General features: G+C 35.1%; 1 pseudogene; it reads left to right on the top strand.

The window, feature by feature from the left end:
• The first annotated feature begins 9,865 nt into the window (after positions 1-9,865).
• LOC134367397 (14-3-3 protein zeta-like) lies at positions 9,866-10,601 on the top strand (annotated as a pseudogene).
• Positions 10,602-20,741: the final 10,140 nt, after the last annotated feature.

Below are 20,741 nucleotides of genomic sequence, written 5' to 3'. Positions count from 1 at the left end.
AAACAAATGTAAACTTACATAAACAGAGACTTCATTTGAAAGAATTGTTGCAATAAGGGGATGAGAATGATTGCGATAGGGAGAGCACTGGGACCAAATGATCTGTAAGAATCTTAGAGATTAGTTAGGAAATGGCTTTTCATTTATAGGGAGGAGTAAACGAGGCTAATGCTAGACAGATCAGGTGGAAGAAAGTGGGATGAAAATGGGCGTTGTGCTTGGATAGGAGATTAGAGAATGTTTTACCCTGAATTTAACCTATTTTCAGAATAACAGATTTTTGAAGGAGGGGCTGTATGTGGGCTCAGGTTGAGGGTGAATCAAAATTAAGGGGCTAGGGAAAAAACAAAACTAAACCAAAGTTTGGTTAACAAGGATTTTGTTCCAATTGATAAGTGGAGATAAAACAGTCTGGCTAATCATTTATGAGGCAATGAATGGAAATTTGGAGTGTCTGTGTCTGGCCTTGCTGTAGGTAAACGTGGGGCATATGTGAGTGTCATCTAAGTCATATGGGAAGGGTGTTTTTTTGCAGTAAGCTATTTCCTGGAACGCAAACTAGATGGGTGAATTTCTTTTCATTGTAGTTGTTTACAGGATCACAGGGCCTGGGTAAAATTTAACATTGTTAATATCTTGACAGCTGTATGAATTACACCCATAAATACTATTGTCAAAACACATCAGTCTGTTCACTTAAAAGATCTGCGTTTATGATTGTGTCCAAATTTTACCTCATTTAAAAAAATGCGCTGATTTTCATGCAGACACAACAAAGAAAAAGTCATTTTAGTATATATGGCTGCCCATAAGAAATGGTCCTCTTACAATCAAATCTAAAATTTTAAATTTCATAATCCACGTGAATATTTTGTAGATTTGAATAATGACATTAGAATTATTTCTGGTTCTGAGCCTAGTTTTCTTCTCTAAGGCAGCACCAAAGTGTAGGAATATTATGGATGTGTTTGTATGTGTATGTGTGTGTGTGTATTTGTGTGTGTGTAGCATAATACTACACATACTAGTAATTTTTCATTCTGATGATTTTAATAATTTAAAAGAAATATTTTCCATTTTAATAATTTAAAAGAAAAACAAAATGATCAATCCTTGTCTAAAAGGTGTTATATTTTTTCACAGTCAATTTTTCTGGAAGCTTCCAATTTGTTTTTGTGTAAGAAAACCCTTATGGAAGATCATTATACATTGATAAAACAGGGTTAGCTGGAACTTTTGTGAAAAGTCATAGTCTATACCCTGCATTTGTATTCAAGCCTGAATTATCTATGCTGATTATCTGCTTTGATCTACATTTCGAGGTAATTTCTTTCATTGTGTCCAATTTCTTTTCATTCTGATCATATTCACATAAGCAAACTGATGAGCCACCCTCCTGACCCACATGATTATTTTGGCTGTCTTTATGATCTGTGCAGTTTAGTGCATGATTAGACCAACTGTGACCAACGGACAGATTTTGAAGATGGAATTATTGAGTCAGCTCTCTTATAGTCTGCCTATACACAGCCCCAGTCTATGTGGTGTTCATTTTTCACCCTTGGATCCCATATTATTTGTTTATTCTATTTATACTGATGAAAGAAATGCACAGTTAATTTCCAGTTCACTGTATGCTGTAAGGATACAGTAAGTACTTTAAGCTCATGTTTCATTTGGCACTGTATTTTATAAATAATAATGACCCAATTACATATTTTTGCTTTATTAGAATCTTGAACCAGTATAATTTATAAGCAGTTCATTTTTAACTATAATAACATAACATTTCAATCCAAGTTTCTCATTTTTATTAACACTATGACAATTTTCTTTGTGGAGAATTTAAAAGATAAATATAATCATAGGGTTTATAACTTGAATAATGAATTTTTTCTTACATTTTCTAAGCAACAGCACTACATTTTAAAGGAGCGCTTCTTATGCTAATCCAAGATTTAAGGCATCTCTCCATGTTGTTTGACCTCTAGATAAATAATTTTTTTTTCAGTTCTTCTTAGGCCAACAGAGTTTATATTTTACCTTTAAAGTATTTGATGAAGCCAGAAAGATATATAACCCTTCGTCTTAAGAAACTGTTATTTGTAACATTATTTTCATATTCATATGTTTATATTCTTTTAAGTTTTATTTAGTAGCAAGTTACTTAAAGGAAGGGCATAGCTGTAAAAGTTAAATATGTTTTAGCATTTTGCATTTCTCCACTACATTTTCCTATTACTATTACACAGCTACTGTGCTTATGGCCGGAATGAAGATTGATGTGCATTTACATACACAGATGATTACAATTGCACAAAATAAAGAGTTTTCATTTCACACAAGATTTCAGCCATCCTGTTTTTTCCTATGAGTATGCACACTCTCTAACTTATTAAGCTTCCAGTCGTAGATTGGTAATGTTCCAAACTGTAAAGTTTTGATCAATCCATAACTTTGTGGGATGATATTGACCTCAACTTCCTAGTCAGGTTCATTGATTCCTGAGATCAGATTGGACATTAGTCATCCTAGAGATGTCTTCCACAAGAGAAAAGAAAAAACTGGGGGAAGGATGTGTCAGGCTATTTTGACTATTGGTCTGTATTTATGGGTCCCTTGGCTGAAGGACATCTCCCTTAAGAATTAAATGTTCTTTTAGTTCTAGAAGCCATAATGGTAATGGGAAAAAACAAATTAGTTAAGATGTTGTGAGGAAAATAGAATAGTTTTGTCAGGCCCCCTCGCCTTGGATCCAGTTGGGGGTGGTGCAGCACATTCTTTGTAAACAAATTGAGTTTGTGGCTGGAATTAGTGTGCATGTGCACCCATGTATCTTTTTAGTTTGTTGCTATTGTGTGCTCTCCACTTTGTGAAGCAGCAGCAGCTAGGCAGAGCTCTCATCTAAAACTAGAGCAAGTTTACTCTGCTGGCAGCTGCTCAGTTTTACTTTGGACTTTGCTGGTCGCAGTCCAGTTTCTGAGTTTCTCTTGGGACTGTTTAGCTCTTAGATGTGTGTGTGCCGAGTAAAGACTACTCTTTCTTCAACCAAGGCTCCAAGGACCTTTTTTTCAGGTTACCTAGCTCATAGACCTGTGTGTCAAGGGTTTGTGACCCAGTCTGGACAATGGGCTTGAGGGGTCTGTGAGCTCCAAACCCAGCCCTAGCTCTACAGATGTACTCATTGCATTTTATGGAATAAGTCCTGTATAAATACATAACAGCTTGAACTTCAATATAAAATGCAGGCATGCATCTGTGTAAAAAAAAATCAAACTGCATGGTTGATGCTTCTGATTTCTAATAGCCATAGCATAATCCATATTGGTAGGAAGTAAAAATACATACTGCTCTTTTCAGATTAAAGAGACCAATGGAGGAAATAGAAAAAAAAATATGAAATTTTATTATTTCTTCAAATTTTTTTCAGATGCTGAAATTTGAAACCCAGGTATTCTGGCCCTTTTGTTAAAGGACGCACAATAAATTAGTTCCTGGATACACTAAGGGGACTAAGGGTAATTGAGTCTGTGATGGTAAGCACAAGGAATTCCTGTAAAAGGAAGAGCAGGAAGAGATGAGTTTTCTTCAAGGAAAGAATTTAGCAAATTGTTCTGGAGCCTTTTAAAGGTTCAGTTTCAAAAGAGTTTATTGTCATCTCCCACACAAATATAAACTGAACATATATCAAACATATTATTTAATTCATTAATAAACACGAGAATCAGTAACTAGTACATTGCAACTAGTTAAAAGCAGATTTAAAGAAGCACACATATGCAGTACGTAATGCTGTAATACATTTTTTTACTTTTCATGCTGTCCATTTATGTTTTTCATTTTTATTATTTTTTATTTATACATGTTTGTAGGGTACAGGGCTATCACTATTTGGGTACAGTATGTAAAGATCAAATCAATATTATTAGCATGTCCATAATTACAAACCATAATTCTTTTTTGTGTCCTTACCCAGTTTCTCCCTATTCTCCTCTCCCAGTTTCCCACATCTACTGACTATATGTCTGTTTAATCCTTCTGAAAGTTCAATGTTTTATTATGGGGTTTCTTTCTTTGTTTCTTAGTTCTTACTTATGAGGGAGGACATGTGGTATTTTTGCCTCTGTGTCTGGCTTATTTTACTTAACATAATATTCTCCAAGCTCATTTGTGTTGCTGTGAATGTCAGAATTTCATTCTTTTTTATGGATGAGTAGTATTCCATTGTGTATACATAACACATTTTCCTTATCTGTTGATGGATATTTAGGTTGTTTCCATATATTGGCTATTATAAATAGAGCTGTGATGAACAAAGTAGTGCAGGTATCATTTTGACATAATGATTTCCATTCCTTTGGATATATACCCAGAAGTGGGATTCCTGGACCATAATCATGGTAGTTCTATCTATAGTTGTTTGAGAATCCTCTGTACTATTTTCCATAATGGCTATACTAATTTACAGTCCCACCAACAGTGTAAAAGAGTTCCCTTTTCTCCACATCCTTGCCAGCATTTGTTATTTCAGTCTTTTTGATAATAGCCTATCTACCTAGAGTGAGATGATATCCCAATGTGGTTTTGATTTGCATTTGACTGATGGTTAGTGATGTTGAGAATTTTTTTCATGTACCTATTGGCCATTTGTATGTCTTCCTTTGAAAAATATCTACTCATCTCCTTTGACCATTTTAATAATTTTTATAATCGGATTATTTGTTTTTTACTGGAAAGCTGTTTGAGTTCCTTATGTATTCTGAATATTATCCCTTGTCACTGTATGCTTTGCAAATATTTTCTCCCATTTGGCAGGTTGTCTTTTCACTCCTTTGATTGTTTCCTTTGCTGTGAAGAAGCTTTGTAGTTTGATACAATCCTATTTGTTTATTTTTATCTTTTGTTGCTTGTGCTTTTGGGATCTTCTTCATAAAGTCTTTGCCCAGTCCTACATCCTATAGTGTTTCCCCTATGTTTTCTTTTAGAAGTTTTACAGTTTTAGGTCTTATACTTAACTCTTTAATCCATTTTGAGTTGATTTTGTTATATGTCAAGAGATATGGGTGTAGATTCATTCTTCTACACATGGATATCTGGTCTTTCCCGTACCATTTACTGAAGATGCTGTCTTTTCCCTAATATATGTTATTGACATCTTTAACAAAGATCAATTGGCTGTAAGTTTCTGGGTTGATTTCTGAGTTCTCTGTTCTGTTCCATTTGTCTGTATATCTGTTTTTATGCCAGTACCATGCTGTTTTGGTTACTATAGCTTTGTAGTATAACTTAAAGTCAGGTAGTGTAATGCCTTCAGTTTTATTTATCTATTTTTGCTCAGGATTGCTTTGTGTATTCATTGTCTTTTGTTGCTCCATATGAATTTTAAGATTATTTTTTTCTGTTTCTGTGAAGAATGTAATTGGTATTTCAATGGGAATTGCACTGTCTGTAGACTGCTTTGGGTAGTATGGAAATTTTCACAGTGTTGATTCTTCCAGTCCATGAACGAGGAATGTCATTCCATCTTTTAGTGTCCTCTTTAATTTATTTCAGCAGAATTTTGTAGTTCTCATTGTAGTGATCTTTCACCTTTTTGGTTCAATTACTTTCATTCTTTTGGTAGTTTTGTAAGTGGGCTTGCTTTTTTGATTTCTTTTTCTGTGTGTTGGTTTTTGGTGTATAAAAACGCTACTGATTTTTGCCACTGATTTTTGATTTTGTATCCTGCAAGCTTACTGAATTTGTTTATCAGCTCTAGGAGTTTTTTGGTAGAGGTTATGGGTTCTTCTATATATAGGATCATGTAATTTCCAAACAGTGACAATTTGACTTCGACTTTTCCAATTTGGATGCCCTTTCTCTCTCTTGCCCAATTGCTCTAATATTTCCAATAGCATGTTCAGTAGGAGTGGTGAGAGTGGCTATTCTTTTTTTCTTCCTGTTCTTAAAGGACAAGCTTTCTTTTAGTGTTTCCCAATTCAAGATTTGTCATATATGGCTTTTAATATGTTGAGATATTTACCTTCTGTATTTCATTTGTTGAGTGTCTATATCATGAAGGGATTCTGAAATTTGTCAAATGCGTTTTTGCATCTATTGAGGTAATTATATGGTTTTATGCTTGATTTTGTTGACTTGACAGACATACACAGAAAATTTCATCCAGCGAGAGTAGAATATACATTTTTCTCATTAGCACATGGATCGTTCTCTAGAATAAACAACATGTTAGGTCACAAGTTAAGTCTCAACAAACACAAAAAGACTGAAATCATATCAAGTATATTTTCAGACCACAATAAAATAAAATTAGAAATTAACAACAAACACAACTATGGAAACTATACAAATTCATGGAAATTAAAGAACATGCTTCTGAACCACCAGTGCGCAGAGAAATAAAGCAGGAAATAAAAAAAAAATCCTTGAAATGGATGAACATACAAGTACAATTTACCAAACTTATCTGATATTGCAAAAGCAACAGTAGGAGGGAAGTTTATAGCAATAAGCGCTTATATCAAAAGAATAGAAAGACTTCAGATAAAAAACCTAACATTAAATCACAAAGAACTGGAAAAGAGAGAATGTTCTAATCCCAAAACTAATAGACAGAAAGAAATACTTAAGGTCAGAGCACAACTAAATGAAATAGAGACGGAAAGAATGTTACAAACAATCAACAAAACAAAAAGTTGTTTTTTTGAGAAGATAAACAAAGTAGACAGTCCATTGACCAGACTAACTAGAAGAAAAGAGAGGATCCAAATAACAAAAATCAAAAATGAAAAAGGAGATATTACAACTGATACAATAGAAATACAAACAATCATTAGATATTATTATGAACAACTATATGCTAACAAATTTGAAAACCTGGAGGAAATGGATAAGTTTCTAGACACATACAAACTACTAAGACTGAACCAAGAAGAAATACGAAACCTGAACAGACCAGTAACAAGGAACGAGACTGACAAATAATCAGCAGTCTTACAACAAATAAAAGCCCAGGACCAGAGGGCTTCACCACTGAATTCTACCAAACCTTTAAAGATCAAAACAGAGGCTTTTCTCCCAAATTAATTCTATGAAGCCAGCCTCACCCTGTTAGGAAAACCAGACAAAGACACAACAACAAAAAGAAAGCTACAGGCCAATATTCTTAATGAACATAAATGCAGAAATACTCAACAAGATATTAACAAACAGTACAACAGCCCATCAGAAAGATTATACACCACGATCAAGTAAGATTTACCCCAGGGATGCAAGGATGATTCAATATATGCAAATCAGTAAATGTAATATATACCTCATCAACAAATGCTAATACATTTATAATGAAATGTAAAAGTTGTTTATAGGGAGAGAGATCAATTGAGGTTTTACTGAAGAAGATTAATTTGTAAGTCTAAGGGCAAGAATCATCTGTATAGTTACCAGTTTTCTACAACTAACAGTTGTAAAAGAGCTCAAAGTCCAGGAAAGGTAGAACAACCCCATATTATTGGAAAAATCCAGAAATGTGTGCTTATATAATGCCTAGTTTTATTTTGAAGATACTCAGCAATCTTTTTAAAACCTATATCCTCCCTATATAGACCAGCTGCCAAAACAAGCAAAAACAAATAAACAAAACCCTATATCCTGAGAAAGGTTGCCAGTGGAAAACAGCTGTGGAAGGGGTTTAAAAAACTTTTGCAAACAAACGAATATCTAAATTAAGCTGTCGTTTGATAGGAATCCTCTTCGTGACTGTAAACTTTCATTAAAACATGCTACATACACATATGATGTAAGTAAGCAACTATTTTTCTTTATTTATGGAATACAGGGTGAGTTGCACATCTTCACATAATGTAGCAAAAGTAGGTCAACAGCAATAAAATGTGAGACCTAGAGTTTGCTGGTGGGAAGTATTGAGAACACTAATTTACCACAAAAATAATGTTCTAGGAAATTTGCATAAGTTTTGTGAGGAAGGTGAATTAACCATTGAATTAGGGCTATTAGGCTTGAGTAAATTATACATAAATATCAAAGAATTGAGTGGTCTTTGCTTCTAAATTTCAGTGCTCTATTGTTAGCTATACCTTTTACTAGTGTACTGGCAAAACCCATAGTACTGAGGAACTAAGATTGTCTTTTTTTCTGCCCGTTTCTATTTTACTGTTCTGCCTTAGCATATCCAACCCCATCTTCCTATTTATATGATTCCCTGGGTTGTGCAAATTGTATTATTCTAGACTGAGAGCTTCTGTAGGTACACTTCCACATCACTCAAATTTCTTTACTCATAAAGTTATTCCTTGTACTTCGAACAGGCGAGAAATTCTTTGCCTACGGGAATTAACTTGTGCCCATGGGAATAAACTTGGACTTACCAGTTGAACTGACGCTTTGCTGTTTTGTGATTTTTTTTTTTACCAACTATATTTCCGTGAGTATGTGTATGCGTGTGTGCGTGTGTTTCACATGTTATAAACTCTCTTGCAGAGTTGCTGTTGCAAGCTAACATGACTGACTCCATCTTTGTCCCAGTTGTAAAAACAGCTAAATGCATTTCTGCACTCTGTAGCTCTGTGGTCACAAGCCTGTTCCTGTGTTAGCAAGAAAACCACATACTGCCAGGTCTTTCCTGTGTAGATGAGAAAGAGAGTTGCTCTCTAAAGCAGACCGCTCCTCAAGTAACCACACTTCCTGCCCTTGCACCCAGGTGTGATAAAGACCCTTACCCAAAAAGCTTTTTTACCTAGTTTTAACTCACAACCACAGTAACCTAGTTACCCATCTGTTAGAAGACCCCCGATTTAGGGAACTCTGCTTGAAGACAGGCAGAGGAGCCAATAGAAATGGCTTAACCTGCTTATTTTGGCTTCTGTAAACCAGCTTGCTTGCTCTTGTAGAGAATCCTGTATGCCAAACAAGATGCGGTTTTTGCCTTTATAAACTTTTCCCTAATGAGGCTGGGGAACGTTCTCTGACCAGGCTTTCTGGGGAGACAGCCAGGCGCCCGCTGAGAAGTAAAATCCCTAATTCCTGACTTTAACAGTGAGTGTGTGCTGTTATTCACTTGGGGCATGAGCCATAGAACGTTGCTAGATTGGAATGACATTCGATTCCCTTACTATATCTGCCTTATTTACTATTGTATCCCCAGTACATAATATAGATCTTGACATACAATGTATGTTCTAAAAATACTAGTTTTGCAAATGCATGCAGTAAGGGGTCAAAACTAGTAGATGCTTACAAAGTTAGCTCCAGGGAATCAGATGGCAGCTAGTGCCAAAAAGATTTCCTCTTTCTATTCAGACAATGGACATAAGTGTGCTCGAGGAAAATGAATCAATATATAAATTTAAAGCAATCCTTTATTGCTTACTAATATATCACTTTTTTTATTTCAAGATGGTGTTCAAATGCTTTAAATAAAATGTCCATGCTCATCAATTTTTTTCAGCACATGCTATGAGTAGCAATCTATACTTCTCATGTCTATACTTTGGCAAATAGAACCCATTTACAAAATGGCCATCCGTGTGAGCACAAGGCTAATAGGCTGGGCTTTCTGTCACTGTAGATCATGCTGTCAGCATAACCCTAAGAAAATATATGAAGTCCTGAACTTTAATAGTATATTAAGTATAAGGACAAACAATAAAATGGATTTATTCTTGTTAGCACAGGATGTCCTTTCAGAGTATCCCTCTTTCTCATTCTCAGATATTAGCACATGTTATTCTTTACTTCTAAAAATGTAGAGTGTCAGGACAGAGTCTCAGCCTCACTGCCACCACCCAGAAACTGCTTGGCCCCCGTCCATCTGCAGCCACCCACTCCGGACACAGAACACCCAATCATGGATAAAAATGAGCTGGTACAGAAGGCCAAACTGGCAGAGCAGGCTGAGTGATATGATAATATGGCAGCCTGTATGAAGTCTGTAACTGAGCAAGGAGCTGAATTACCCAATGAGGAGAGGAATCTTCTCTCAGTTGCTTATAAAAATGTCGTAGGAGCCTGTGGGTCATCTTGGAGGGTCCTCTCAAGTATTGAGCAAAGGACGGAAGGTGCTGAGAAAAAATAGCAATGGCTCGAGAATATAGAGAGAAAATTGAGACCAAGTTAAGAGATATCTGCAATGATGTACTGTCTGTTTTGGAAGAGTTCTTGATCCCCAACGCTTCACAAGCAGAGAGCAAAGTCTTCTATTTGAAAATGAAAAGAGACTACTACCGTTACTTGGCTGAGGTTGCAGCTGGCGATGACAAGAAAGGGATTGTGGAATAGTCACAACAAGCATACCAAGAAGCTTTTGAAATCAGCAAAAGGGAAATGCAGCCAACACATCCTATCAGATTGGGCCTGATTCTTAACTTCTCTGTGTTCTATTATGAGATTCTGAACTCCCCAGAGAAGGCCTTCTGGTTGCAAAGATAGCTTTTGATGAAGCCATTGCTGAACATGATACATTAAGTGAAGAGTCATACAAAGACAGCACGCTAATAATGCAATCACTGAGAGACAACTTAACATTATGGACCTCGGATACCCAAGGGGGCGAAGCTGAAGCAGGAGAAGGAGGGGAAAGTTAACCAGCCTTCCAACTTTTGTCTGACTCATTCTAAAATTCACATAGTAGACCATTTGTCATCCATGCTGTCCCACAAATAGTTTTTTGTTTACAATTTATGACAGGTTTATGTTAGTTCTATTTGAATTTCTATATTTCCCATGTGGTTTTTATGTTTAATATTAGGGGAGTAGAGCCAGTTAACATTTTAGGCAGTTCTCGGTTTTCAGCTTGATGTGGCCAATATGGGGATGTGGAATTTTTATACAAGTTAAAAATGTTTGGCATAGTACTTTTGGTACATTGTGGCTTCACAAGGGCCAGTGTTAAAACTGCTTCCATGTTCTAAGCAAAGAAAACTGCTTACATATTGGCTTGTCCTGGTGGGAAATAAAAGGGATAATTGGTTCCAGTCACAGGTGTAGTTATCGTGGATACTTTAAGGTTTGGAGCACTTAGAAGGCTGTGGTAGAACAGATATCCCTTGGGTGCTACAGGTTGAGCCATGTGTATCTGCGGAATACTCAATCTCCATAAGCACACCTTTGACTACAGCTGCAGAAGTGTTCCTTTAGACAAATTTGTGACCCAGCTTAATCTGGATGAGGGCAGAGATGGTTCACCTTCCATTATTTGTAAAGTTACCTGCTGTTTGCTTTCATTATTTGTGCTGCACCCATTTTTTTTTCTATTTAAATGTTTTAGGCAACCTAAGAACAAATGTAAAAGTAAAGATGCAGTAAAATTGAATTGCTTGATATCCATTACTTCATGTTTATCAAGCGCAGTGGAAAAACAAAACAAAACAAAAAACCCATGTATTTAACTTTTGTAAAGGATTTTTGGCTTTTGTGATTTTTTTGTTTGATACTTGCTTAACATGCCTGTGCTGTAAAAATAGTTAACAGGGAAATAACGTGAGATGATGGCTAGCTTTGTTTAATGTCTTATGAAATTTTCATGAACAATCTAAGTGTAATTGTTAAGAACATGTGTATTAAGTTCATGTAAATGGAATAAAAGTTTTATGAATGGAAAAAATAAAAAATAAAAACGTGGAGTATCAAACACTTGGTACACACACATTTATGTTGAAAATTAGCAATAAAATGTGCAGGATAATTTTGCTTCTTAGCAATATGAGCCAAAATTCACTTAAAAATCCACTGTTTAAATAGTAACTTTTCTAACAGAGCATAACCAGCCCTTTCTTCCCTGAAATATGACAAAAATTTAGAAGTTGGAATTTTCCCATGGTTTACAGCCTCACTTGGAGTGAAAAACAATATGATATCCTTAAACTTCCAAACAGAAAGAACCTTGATTTATATCTTCATAAGGGATTGCAGCTCTGTAATAGCAGCCCATAGGCTGGCCTATCTATTGAGCTAATAGTGTGCTAGTTGTTGGGTCAGACGGACTGAATGGGGGAATGTTGCAGTCTGTCTCTCTAAAGCCTTCAAGCAATTACAGTAATTTTTCATTGAAATTTGCCATCAAAGTACCAAAGTCAGTTTATGAGATCAGAGAAAAGATAGGGAACAAAGGTCACAGAACCTACATATCTATGTGTTAATTAAATATTTTCAGACACAAACACAGAGTTTTCTTCCTGGGCTAAGTTCATTTCAGTGAATCATACTTGTAAAGTCTAGTGTAAGAAGAAACTTCTCTATAAATAGGCATCATATTTTAAAATAACCAAGCCAAAGTAAATAAGTAGCAAGGGCATCCTTTCTATAGGTCTTGTCCAATTCTTACAAAGTGATGTTATTAGAATTGGACAAGACTATAGAAAACATAAATGGATAATGCCAAAAAGTTTACACATACTAAACCTCAAATAGTTACAGGCTAATTCTATCCACCTTAATATTATCATCTTTAATGGCCTTCTCCTTTTAAATTTCATAATAGTAACACTTGATTGGAGTAAGACATGATAATCTGAAATAAAATGGCCAGGATCAACTTTATGCAAAATGTTGAAGTCTGTGTTTTATGTTTATGGCATCTCCATCTACTTTTCATCACCATTATCTTTTTTTTCACATGTAATAATATTTTTGCTGGCATATGAACACCAAATGATCCATTACAGCCTACTCCCTATACAGGTCTTTCCTCTAAAATATATGAAAAAAATACCAAGCTTGTATTGTTTTCGCTGTTGTTTTTTTTTTTTTTTTGGTTTTTTTGCTCGCTTTCATGTCCTATATTGTATTTTTTTAATAATCCTATTCTGGCCCTTTTCTTTCTATATTATAGAAGATTGCACTTCTTTTGCTGGCCTTCTTTCTTTTTAAATCCACTACATGGCTTTAAAAACAAAAGGTCTTTTAGTTTTTCCATGAAAGAAATCTCCACAAAATAAGAAGAAAATAGTCCCTCTCTACAGTTACAAAAAAGAGATACTCGTCTCCATTTTAAAGATTTTCTTATATCTGACAAAAAATTAACACACTCTGAACACAGGATGGTTGCTATTTTCTGGAAAAGTAAACTCTGACCTTTAAAGAGTCTGGAATTCTGTTTGGATATTTTACTTAATAACTGAAATTCTGTTCAAATTGACATTACAGTCCGAAAACTACACTCTGAAACTTGTGTGTTGTCTTTATTAGGCCAAAAGACCATTATTTTTAATCTCTTACATTCTTAGGGAAACCAAGTCTGTGAATTTTTTATTAAAAAGAGTGACAGGGTTATTTTTTATCATTCAAATTAACAACAGGTATAGTAGGGAACATTACTGCAGCTCACTAATAATTTTAGTCTTTCTCCCTACAAACATATTGAAGGGCTGTATGATCCTGCCCCCACCCCTGAAGATGGAAGAGGCCACACTATTTGCTTTGGCTGATAAATAGTGAGTGGAAGTAATATGCACTATTTTCAGATGAAAGTAATTGGCTCACCAACCTATCTTTTACACTTTAATACATTCATGGAGATGTCATAAAATTTGTGCATCATGAAAAGCTGAGCCAACATATGGAGTTCATCTGAACTGGAATGTCAGCCAGATATAAAATATACTTTGCATGAAATATTTATATTGTATTAAGCCATTGACATTCTGGGGATGTCTGTTAATGCAGCAAAACGCATCCTCTATTACCTATGTCTACTATAACTATGAAATATTTATGGTGCTTATTAGAATGTGTTTAAATATAGCTGAACTTGCTGTAACACATATTAAATTTAAGATTTCAGTAAATGAAATTTTGGAAATCTCTAAGTATCATGGATCTTCAAATCAGCACAACTATTTGAAATATGTAGAATAGTATATGAGCATGGTGTTGATATAATATTTAGGAAACCTCCTGTAATGTTTAAAGTGCACCAATACAGTCTTTTCAATTTGGAGTGTTTAGTTTCATGAATATGATAGTATTACATGGAAGAAAATATGGTGATAAGATAAAATTTACTTATTAATTTATTTCTTATTCGTGTATTTATCATGAAACTTGTGTTTGTGTGTTTTTAACGTAAAAAGATTGGTGAGTAGGAGGCATTAAATTAAGAATTAAACTGACTTTTTCAGGTGATAAAATATTAATCTATAATGAACTTTGTGCATGAATAAAAAGCAGATTTTTTTCCATCAGAGGTAGTTTGAATTTCTAAATCCAGATAGGGTGTCTCAATATTCACTTCTTGTAGAATTTTTTATATGTATGTAAAGGTAAGTACACAAATAGCAAAATAATTGTAAGAGGATATTATAGATTGTTTGCAATTATGACTCAAATTATTCCCCTCCTTTTACTCATGCCCCTTCAAAATGTGACTTTGTAATTTGTCCCATCAAGACAAAAACTCACCGTTTTTTTTTTTATTATAGCCAGTCTAATTGGAGTGAGGTGGTATCTCAGTGTGGTTTTAATTTGCATTTCTGTGACGGCTAGTGATGTTGAGCATTTTTTTTTTTTTCATGTATCTGTGGCCATTTGTATGTCTTCCTTTGAAAAATGTCATATTCAGCTCCTTTGCCCATTTTTTAATTGGGTCATTTGTTTTCTTACTGTGCAATTGCTTGAGTTCTATGTGTATTCAGGATATTAATCCCTTGTTGGATGCATAGTTAGCAAACATTTTCTCCCACTCTGCAGTTTGTCTTTTCACGCTGTTGATTGTTTCCTTTGCTGTGCAGAAACTTTTTAGTTTGATATAGTCCCATTTGTTTATTTTTTCTTTTGCTGCTTGTGCTTTTGGGCTCATGTTCATAAAGCCTGTGCCCTAACTGCTGAAGTGTTTCGCCTGTATTTTCCCTTAGTAATTTTACAGTTTCAGGTCTTATACCTAGGTCTTTAATCCATTTTGAGTTGATTTTAGTGTATGGTGGCAGATGCCTATCTCATTTCATTCTTCTGCATATGGATATCCAGTTTTCCCAGTACCACTTGTTGAAGAGGCAATCTTTTCCCCAATGTAGATTTTTGTTGCCTTTGTCTAATATCAGATGGCTGTAAGCCTGAGGAGTGATTTCTGGGTTCTCTATTCTACTCCACTGGTCTGAATGTCTATTTTTATACCAGTGTCATTCTGTTTGGGTTACAACGGCTTTGTCATATAATTTGAAGTCACACAGAGTGACGACCTCCAGATTTTTTTTTTTTTTTTTTGCTCAGGATTGCTTTGGCTATTTGGGGTCTTTTGTTTTGATTGGTTTTTCCATTTCTGTGAAGAATGTAATTGATATTTTGATGGGGATTGCACTGAATCTGTGGATTGCTCTGGGTGGTATAGACATTTTCACAATGTTAATTCTTCCAATCCAAGAGCATGGGGTATCTTTCCATCTTGTTGTTTCTTTAATTTCTTTCAGAAGTGGTTTGTAGTTCTCATTGTGGAGGTCTTTCACCTCCTTGGTTAAATTGATCCCTAAGTATCACATTTTTTTCATGACAATTGTAAATGGGCTTACTTTCTTTTTTTCTCTTTCTGTTAATTCATTACTTGAGTATATAAATGCTCCTGATTTGGGGGCATCTATTTTTTATGCTGCAACGTTACTGAAGTTATTAACCAGCTTTAGGAATTTTTTGATAGAGTCTTTAGGTCTTTCTATATACAGTATCATGTCATCTGCAAGTAGAGAAAGCTTGACTTCACCTTTTCTGATCTGAATTCCCTTATTTATTTCTCTGGCCTGATTGCTCCAGTGAATAACAAATGCTGACAAGAGTGTGGAGAGAAGGGAACACTACTGCACTGTTGGTGGGACTGCAAATTAGTACAACCACTATGGAAAACAATATGGAGGTTTCTCAAACAACTATAGATAGATCTTCCATATGATCCAGCAATCCCTTTTCTGGGTATATATCCAGAGAAATGGAAATCATCGTGTTGAAGAGATACCCGCATTCCCATGTTCATCACAGCTCTGTTTACAATAGCCAAGATATGGAACCCACCTAAATGTCCATTGATGGGTGATTGGATAAGAAAACTGTGGTATATATACACCATGGAATACTAGTCTGCCATAAAAGAGAATGAAATACTCCCATTTGCAGCAACATGGATGAACCCAGAGGAACTTATGTTGAGTGAAATAAGCAAAGCACAGAGGGATAAATAACACCTGTGTTCACTCATATATGGGAGACGAGAGAGAAAAGAAGGAAGGAAAGAAAGACCACAGTGGTGCCATGGTCTTACAGAGGGAGGGAACATTACTAGAGCTACTAAGCGGAGTGGGGGGGAGGGGAGAGGGAGGATGGTTGGGGGATAATTCGATAATTGGGTGGCAACAAGGGGTACAATAGTAATTTCTGGTAATGGGTATGCCCCAGGATGAGTCTGGCCCTCCCATCATGGGCAGGAGGGGTGACAATTAGCTTTGTATCTCATGAATATTCTCAATAAAAAAAAAGACAAAAAATCTATTTTCCACCACATGAATCTAGGGTGTTATTGTGACGTCTTTAACAAATAGAACATAGTGAGTGATGTTGTACCAATTTTGAGGCTAGAACTCAAGAGGCATGACATGCTTCCACTTACTCTCTTGGAACCTTCTCATTATTAAGTGATCAAGCCCAGGCTAAACTGTTGAATGATGAGAGACATTTCTCCCAGTCCCCCTTGTTACTCATGCCAACACAGGCCCATCCAATCACCAGACATGTGAGTGAGACCATCCTGTAAGAACCAGCCTCTGGCTAACCTTTTTGCTGAATATAGACATATGAGCAAGCTTTTCAATATCAGTCATGTTTGGTCCAGATTGGCAGAATTACATGCTACCATAGACTCATGAGCAATGATAAATTGTTATTGTTTGTTTTTTTAAATGCAGAAATAAATCACTGCTATGGTAAGTTAATTTATTTGATTATGCTGTTTTTTAATTTTATTTTTAATTGACATGATAATTGTACATATTTATGGGGTACTGTGCAATGTTTTGATATATGTACACAATATATAATGATCAAATCAGAGTAATGAGCATATCCATCATCTCAAACATTTACCACTGCTTTGTGTTGGGAAATTCAAAATCCTCTGTTCTAACTATATAAAAATATACGATAAATTATTATTAATTATAGATTATAGTCACCCTACAGTGTTATAAAACACTGGAACTTATTCTGCTTCTCCATCTGAAACTTTTTTTATCTAAAAACCTTCTCCCTATCCTTCCCCCCAGCCTTTCTAGCCTCTAGTAGCCACTACTGTAATATTCACTGCTATGAGCTAAACTTTTTTAGCTCCTACATATCAGTGAGAACATGCAGTATTTATCTTTATGTGCCTGACTTATTTCACTTAACAAAATGTCCTCCGGGCTCATCTATGCTTCCACAAATGACAGGATGTCATTCTTTTTTTAATGGCCAAATAGTATTCCATTGTGTATATGTAAAATTTCTTTACCCATTAATCTGTTGATGGACACATAGATTGATTCCATATCTTGGCTTTTGTGAATAGTGCTGCAATAAACATGAGGATGCATAAATCTCTTTGATATACTGATTTCCTTCACTTTGGATAGATACCCAGTAGTGGGATTGCTGGATAATATGATAGTCCTATGTTGAGTTTTGTGAGGGACTTCCATACTGTTTGCCATAATGGCCATACTAATTTACATTTCCACCAACGGTGTATAAGAGTTCCCTTTTCTCTGCATCCTTTCCAGCATTTGGTATTTTTGCCATTTGATAATAGCCATTCTAACTGGGGTAAGATGGTATGTCATTGTGATTTTGATTTGCAGTTCCCTGACCATTAGTGATGGTGAGCATTTTTTTTTTTCATATACTTGTTGTCCATTTATTTTTAAATCAGTTTTTTTTTGTTGTTGTTGTTGTTGTTTTTTGCTGTTGAGTTGTTTGAGTTCCTTGTATATTCTGGATATTAATCCTTCCTAGACTTGGGAAGATTTCAACTATTATCTTATTAAATAGGTTTTTTTTATGTCTTTCTCCTTCCTTTCTCCTTCTGGACCTCCCCTAATGAAAACATTTTTTCGCTTAATGGGTCTACCATATATCTCATAATATTTCTCTATTTATTTTTAGTTCTCTGTCTTTTTTTTTCTTTGTCTAAGAGTGTTATTTCAAAAGACCTGCCTTTATGTTCAGAAATTCTTACTTCTGTTTGATCTAGTGTGTTGTTGAAGATTTCCATTGTATTTTTCATTTCACTCATTGAATTCTTCAGTTTGGCTCTTTGTATTTCTGTTTGGTTCTTTTTTTATAATTTATATCTCTTTACTAAATTTCTCATTCAGATCATGAATTGTCTTTCTGGTTTTGTTGAATTGTCTACCCTTGTTCTCTTGTATCTTGCTGAGTTTCAATAAGACCATTGTTTTGAATAATAATGGCATTTTATAGATTTCCTTTTTTGGGTAGTCTGCTTCTGAAGAGTTACTGTGTTTTTCTGAAGGTATCATGTTTTCCTGCTTTTTATGTTTCTTGTGTTTCTACATTGATATCTTCACACCTGCTGGAACAGTTGCTTCTTTCAACATTATGTAGTAGCTTTCATAGGAAAAGACTTTTTCCTGTAGATGTATCTTATAGTGTTGGTTCAGTCAGGTGCTTTGGCTTAGGTTCTGGGTGGGCACAGTAGTGTAGTCTCTGCATAATTTCTTTGGTGGTTGTAATCAATGTTGGGTCATCAGTGACTGCCTCAGTAACCTAGGCTGAGGTTGTTTTTGGAAGTAATGTCTCAACTTTTTTAGGGGCAGGGATATGGAGCTGGCTGGTCCTCAGCACCAGAGAGTCATGTGCAAGTATACATATCTGGAGAAGTAGGGTCTCCAGTGGCGGCAGTGGGTAGGCTTCTTCAGTCCTGGGAGTGGCTTCCCTGCTGTGCTGGACCACCTATGCCCTGGGGTTTGGGCACTGCATAGGCTTAGGGGCTGTGGTCATGGCTGCACTGCTGTGTCCCCTTTGTATTGTGATGCTTTAAGTACACTATATAACATTAAAAGAGATGCATATATTTAAGAAAAATACAAAAAGATTATCTTAATTCTTTGAAAAATGACAAAAATTTAGAATAAGGAAACAATTAAAAAATAATATTTTGTATAATCCCTGAGGCTTTTCCAATAGAGCTGTATTGTCCAAATATATACCTCAAATTTATTGAAAGATAATGCAACTCTAAAGTAAAATAACAAAGTATTCTTTTTTCTCATTATCTAATTTTTCAGAAGAGATGAGTAAGGCTTTCAAAAGGTAGGAATGTATAGTAGACAAAAGAGCATCCAAGAAATTTGAGAGCAGGAACCAGTGTAGATTTAAAAAGATATTCAAAGCTACAGACTTTAGCAATAGTGATTTACTAAATAATATGCCAGTTATCTGTTAGAAAATGTAACCAAAAAGGAATATTAATTATATCTTTGAAAGGTAACACAGTAAAGATCTTATATACTTGTCTCAATTTAGTGTTATTTCTATACACAGTAGTTAAAGCTCACCTCTTAGGTGAAAAAGTGTATTAATTGTGGCCATTTTTCCAACATTAAATGTATTATATACATGCCAGCCTTTTTTTTTTTTTTTACTTATTTTATTTAACATTAACCCAAAAGAGAAAATTTGATTCCTTTTATTGTCATTGAAGTGGGTTCTATTTTAATCTACATATCACAGAAGATAACACTGAGGCACAGATATATTCAGTAATAGAACTACTAAAGAACTCAAATTAGAGAGTGAAATTCTAGACTCTGTTCTTAACACCAGCATCTTAAACAGACGTATGAAGCAATGTGCAGTGGGTGATTCTATGCCGTGATCTAAAAAGAACTTGTCGAATGTTGCTGTAATTGACTAGCTACGTCTTTCATGAATGAATGAGGAGGGAATGGCAATACTTGTGTCCCGTATTTGCTATTCCTTTGTGTAAAGTAGTATAGTCTTTACGAACATCTATTCAACTCTTAGTTGAGTATATAAATAACAGTGCAGTTTTCTATTTGATTTTGAGGGGTTTTTGCTTTGTTTTGTTTTGGCCTCATACCCTCCCTAAGTTTTCAACTTGTCAGTTGAAACTGCTCTCAAAGTGTTCCTCTGTTTTACTGATCATTATCTACTCTTTACTTGCCAGCCAAATAGACATTTTTCAAAGAAAGGCATGCAAATGAAAAACAGGTACATGAAAAAATGTTCAACATCACTAATTATCAGGTAAATGCAAATCAAAAACACTTTAAGATATCATCTCACCACAGCTAGACTGGCTATTATCAAACAGACTTAGAATAACAAATTCTGGTAAGGATGTGGAGAAAAGAGAACTCTTCTACACTGTTGGTGGAACTGTAAATTAGTACAGCCATTATGGAAAACAGTATGGAGGTTTCTCAAACAAATACAGATAGAACTATCCTGAGAGCCAGCAATCCCACTTCTGGGTATGTACCCAAAGGAATGGAAATTATCATGTCAATGGGATACCTGCACTCCCATGCCCTTTGCAGCTTTATTTAAGTCAGATATTCACCAACACTTTATATGACATTATATTGCCAATTAAGGTGAATACAATTTCCTTTTGTAATATTGTGCAAATATTTTACATGCTCAGAAACATTTTATTTTTAACTCTTGTTTTTGAGCACTTCATTTCAGAGTTTGGAGGTGCAATAGTGAGATTTCTGACCAAATGG

The sequence above is a fragment of the Cynocephalus volans genome, chromosome X, assembly GCF_027409185.1.
Source record: "Cynocephalus volans isolate mCynVol1 chromosome X, mCynVol1.pri, whole genome shotgun sequence".
Taxonomy (NCBI): domain Eukaryota; kingdom Metazoa; phylum Chordata; class Mammalia; order Dermoptera; family Cynocephalidae; genus Cynocephalus; species Cynocephalus volans.
This window is presented reverse-complemented; position numbering and strand designations above follow the sequence as displayed.